General features: G+C 35.3%; 1 long non-coding RNA gene across 1 annotated transcript; it reads right to left on the bottom strand.

The window, feature by feature from the left end:
* Positions 1 to 857: 857 nt before the first annotated feature.
* LOC135075926 (uncharacterized) lies at positions 858 to 2,248 on the bottom strand. Its single transcript, XR_010258159.1, has 3 exons — positions 2,011 to 2,248; positions 1,249 to 1,463; positions 858 to 1,071 (listed from the first exon to the last, which is right to left on the bottom strand). It is a non-coding gene; the product is annotated as an uncharacterized LOC135075926 (long non-coding RNA).
* Positions 2,249 to 5,315: the final 3,067 nt, after the last annotated feature.

Here is a 5,315-nt window from a genome sequence, read left to right on the forward strand (position 1 = left end):
CCTCAGCTTCATTAAATAAGCACCAACTGTAGTAATTCGTGCTCTCTGATAGTATCTATGGCAAAGAAGATCTGAAGGACGAATCTGAAAATAAAATAAAACATCAGATTCACAGTTCAACAATAAGAAGAGCAATATTTATATAGGATTAACGACTTTTGTGTGTAACGGAATAGTAAGATGAGTGATGAAAGATAATTTATGATTTGAACGCTGAATGATGAGGAATGATTGGTCTATGGAGGAAACGAAAGGGATGAATGAGGAACGAGGATTGAGAGTGAGAATAGTGGTAGTTTAAAAGAGTAGTCTGTTGTTATGCAGGAAGTATAAATAAAACTTTACTGAGTTTATTTGGCTCAGGGAATTTTTAACTGGCTTTATAATAGTAAAAATTATGTTTAATATTATGTAAGTAATAATATTGCAATATTTTAATAATATAAGTCTATTTGTATTATACAGGGTGGAAACGATAAGTGATCTATAACACTTTTAATATTGTGTGGCTGGCATACATTTAGTATGGAGGCTGAAAACATTGAATTTTCGGATAGATCCAGTTAATTCTGTAACTATTTACTGATACCGTTAGAAAGAGCTCGTGAAGCACTTTCAGGATGAGTAACCAGTTTTTCGATATCTTGTGTAGTTTAGAAATAATCGAGTGAGATCACTTATCGTTTCCACCCTGTATAACCTGTATGGATGAGAGTAGTGGCAGATTGAAAGCAATGGAAGGAGTTGAAGGATGGGAAGGCTGATTCGGAAAAAACCTTTTTTATTATTATAATAAACCGGCATAATTATTTTTATGTATTATAAAACTGGCAGGGCTCTTACCTCTCTGGGTTGTATCCAATTTCGAACAATGTTTAATATATCTTGATTATTCTCTGTATCCAAACAATGACTTCAAGTTCGCAATAATGAACAACCACATCCAACACAAACTTGTTGGTGACCTACCGGGGCACCGGTTGGCATATCTGGAGAGTCTTGTGAAGTAGGTGTGGTATCTCTTTGCAATAATGAGTGACAAGCCCCACAGATGTAGTCATTTGCAGTAACCTGTTTAAAAATAATAATAATTAGAAATAAGTTTAAAAAAATTATCAGTTTTTTAATGTCCCGCATTTAAATTATTTTATTTTAGTATTAATTTACAGAAACCAATAACTTTACAAGAATTAGACTGATTGTATAGCCAATAACATTTTATTAAATAAGGACTTTAGCGTGCATTACCTCTAATGGAGTTAGTCGTTCCACAATTATGTTCCTGATGTTAATATGATGTTGAGTGTTAGTTCTCAGGGACATGAGCTGATGTGAACGTGTTCTAGGCTCTAGTGTTCTACTGCAAAGCATACATTTTCTGCTAAGATTTGAAGTAGATGCATTTGTGTTGTATCTTGGGCTTGGGTCCAACATGTTGTGCATATAAGATCATGAGCTGTAACCTGTAAAAATAAATAGATTCATTGCATGCCATGCCACACATACTCCTGTGCGTTGAATAAATTGAGCCGCAAACCATAAAAAAAATGATAATTCAATATTATGTGCTGTTAGTAGAATTTTGGGTCAGAGGGTAGGGTTAAACAGCTTTAGTAAATAAGCATTGTTGTTATAATAATTAATTATGACGTGTTACAAACTTAGTTACAAAAAATAATAATCTAGTAGTCTTAGTTCCAAAAAACAAAACAAAACAAGCTTTCATTGAGTGCAGGGAGATAGTGTCAAAGTAAATAATTCCTTAGATTTACACCAAAACCAGCTGGATTGTCAACATAATTGTTGTTTTGCTCATGCCTCCATTGCGCTGTACCATCGACTAGTTTCTTACAATCGAATCGGGCCTGGCTGTCCACACTGTCCAGGGTTGAACCACAGATAATAGCGGAACATTCATTTCAAGACAACCCGCCATGAGAATGGCAATTCAGAAGTTTGGCAAGGCTAGTACTTATTCATAAGATTGCAGAGCAAAATGTAGGTACTTACCGATCGAGGTGCTGCCCATTGTTGTGTATAATTAAGTTGCTCATTTTCTAACACCATAGAACCACCAGCCGAGCCTTGGCCGAGCCACACAAAAACAGTAAATCCCAGGCTGAGTATGTCGTTATTGCAATCAATCAGAGTCCGTTTGAATAGCCAAGTTTGTAGTTAATAAAGTTCCGAAAATAAAAGCTAAAACACAAACGAATCACAAAGAAGGATCAAGCAAGACAGCAACACAGCAAGAGTGAGTGAGAGAGAAAAGCATACTCTCTAATCTGTGGAGAAAAGGTGATGCGAGTGAATGACAATTTGACTAACAAATAGGGATGTCCATTTAGAATAGACATAATCGATTAAATTGATCGTTTTTGAAAAATTTTATTTTTAAACATTGTGTTGCTATAAATATTTATTTTATTTATTTAATAGGACAACCAACAAGACATACACTGGAAGACAATCAATATTTACAACGTATTTAAGTGCTGCCTTAATTATAGGTTGCCACGGCATGCAATAGTGGACTTATACATAAACAGTGTCTACACTTAAAGAAAAGAGTAAATATGTAAATGTAGGTAAATAAATGTGATTAAATATACATAAAATGCAATAATCCACTGAAGCGCTGCGGGCGCGGCGGATCTGCGCGGCTGCGCCCGTCTAAAGGTCTAATGATTAGACTCTAGTCCAATCGATCATACCATTATTTACTTAAATCGAATTAAAAAAGCGTATCTCTGTCTCTGCTCTGTCAATATGTCGGTGACTTTGATTTCGTTTAAATACTTTTAAAATATTTTTTCGAACTGCAACTTGTCCGATAGGTTTGGACACTTGCAAGTAAATAAATAAAATATACATAAAATTATGGTACATATTAAGTCTTTGAAAATCTTAGGGCGATTTTTATCAATGTCCTTTGTCTGCTCGATTGCATTGATGGTAAGGAGCAATGGTATTATCTATAATATCATTGGTAAGGAGGGACTGTTCTAAATACATATTATGATAGTTGAGATGGTTGAGAATATTTCCGGGTCGATCGCTTCCACCTTCGGCCTAGATAGTACCTACCTACCTACAGTACCTACTTATACGCCAAACTATCTTATGATTGTTATGCATTGTTAAGTAGGGTTATAATACCTATACCTAATTATGATTGTTATGCATTGTAAGTAGGGTTATAAATAATTATAATTTACATAAGCAGCAGGTCGGTTATTTTTATTTAGGCAAATGTAATATTTTAAAAGACAATACGTACGATCAGATATTAAGATCAAAGATAAAGATTTCTGCTGTGAAAAAAAATATAAAACAGCTAACTTCTATATCAAGTTCCAACGTCGCTATACGTACCTACCTACTTAATGCTACTGGATTATACGTTCATAGCTCAGAAGTTTAGTCCTTTTTCAGCAGTGTTTAGTAAGAATATTATTACAAATGGGCTTTTAGGGATTTTGTTCACATGGAATAAACGACAAAGTTCTTAGTTACTTATCCAATAGGTAGTAGTAACATATATGTAGAAAACAGGAACTTAGATGCCAACGAAAGAAAATAGGCTATCAAATGTTGTTTTGGGGACTTACCTTTATAAAAATATCACATTTAAAAATTCATACCATTTGTTGTTATTTAAAAAACAATGTCAATTTTGACGATTAACTGAAAGTCTATTATCTATGAATATAGTAGCGATATATGGTATCCAGCGGCAATGGCAGTGCAAAATTTTGACAATGACTGTAGTTATCATACTTCGAGTTTGTCCATGGAGACGGCAAAAGTCCTTTAGTTGGCCATAAAGTAAACTTAACGGAAAATGTTACTTAATTGATACCGAGGCGCAACCTGGAAGCATTGCTAAGTGTGCTCCTCGTTACTGGTTCATCGTTCGTCATCGTCATTGTTCGTAAAAACCGGGTCGCGGCAGGCAAATAATAAAATTAGTCTTATGTCTTCTCCCTTATTAACTTCGATGGATAAATAGCTAAACCTCCTTGCGCGTAACTGACGTTTGTTGGAAAACCGATTTTTTCAGGCCATCGGATTTTAATTTCAAAAGTCATTGACCAATCCCAGTTCATATAATAACTATTATGACGTTTTCTATTGGCCAAAAGATTTAACTCTCTAAAAATCCGCGTGCAACCATATCCTGCTTAAATATTGTGCACTTTATTCAGCACAGATTAAACAAGCTAAATGACAAATAGAATAGATTGAAATGACAGATTGCACTTGAATTACCCTACAGGTTATCTTGTGTTATTTATGGGGAAAGTGACTTATAATGTTGGCTGAGGAGAAAACACGTTTGCATATAAGATGTGATAAAAAGAACAAACACTTCTGAGTTAAATGCATAAATATTATAGTGTCTTATTATTTCTCTGTGTCACTATACAGATATTCATATTATGTTATAGGGATATAATTTTTGAATTGATTGATGAATCTCCTTCTCGGCAACCACGGCCTCCTACTAGGTGGACAGACGATCTGGTAAAGGTCGCGGGAAGAGCCTGGATGCGGACAGCGCAGGACCGCGCATTGTGGAAAGCCTTGGAGGAGGACTTTGTCCAGCAGTGGACGTCATTAGGCTGAAACGAACGAACGATGAATCTCCACAGTCTTCACGATAGATGCTGGGTTTTCATGGACGGTCAAGCTATAGATCCTGGCTACACAGGAGCTGCAGCGGTGCGAACGAGAGGTGGAAATAGTCCCGTAAATATTCACGCTAAGCAAAAGAACTATAAAAGTACTACAAAAATCTTAGTTTACCATAATTAATTAGAATTAATTAATGCTTTTTGGCATTAAGTCTGCCACTGGCATAATTTTACGTGTAAGAAGAATTAATAAATACAATTCTCGTTAAATTTTTATTTACCGCATGCCATCTACAGCTAATCATTTTATGATAGGGGAGACTGGGGCTGGTTTTAACAGGGGTAAATAGTAACAGCGTAATTACATAGAACCTATTCGACTTACCACGCTAATTCCAACGCACTTTGTGCCTACGAATAAGCGCGAACGTGTCTCGACCTGTCAGTTGCCGGCCAAGCGTCACGGGAGCAGGTTGCGTCAGACGCCTCCAATTTCACAGGAAAATGAACTTTTTTACGTGTTTAATTTTTTGCATTACTCTTTAAATATGTATCGTAGAAAATTGGCTTTGGTATTGCATAAATCCGAATTTATTGTATTTTTCATTAATTTCAAAGTTTTAATCGAAAATATAACCGGTAAAAGAAAAACAATAATTTTGTGCAAAATGAGGTCGT

The sequence above is a fragment of the Ostrinia nubilalis genome, chromosome 11 (assembly GCF_963855985.1).
Source record: "Ostrinia nubilalis chromosome 11, ilOstNubi1.1, whole genome shotgun sequence".
In the NCBI taxonomy this organism is placed as follows: Eukaryota; Metazoa; Arthropoda; class Insecta; order Lepidoptera; family Crambidae; genus Ostrinia; species Ostrinia nubilalis.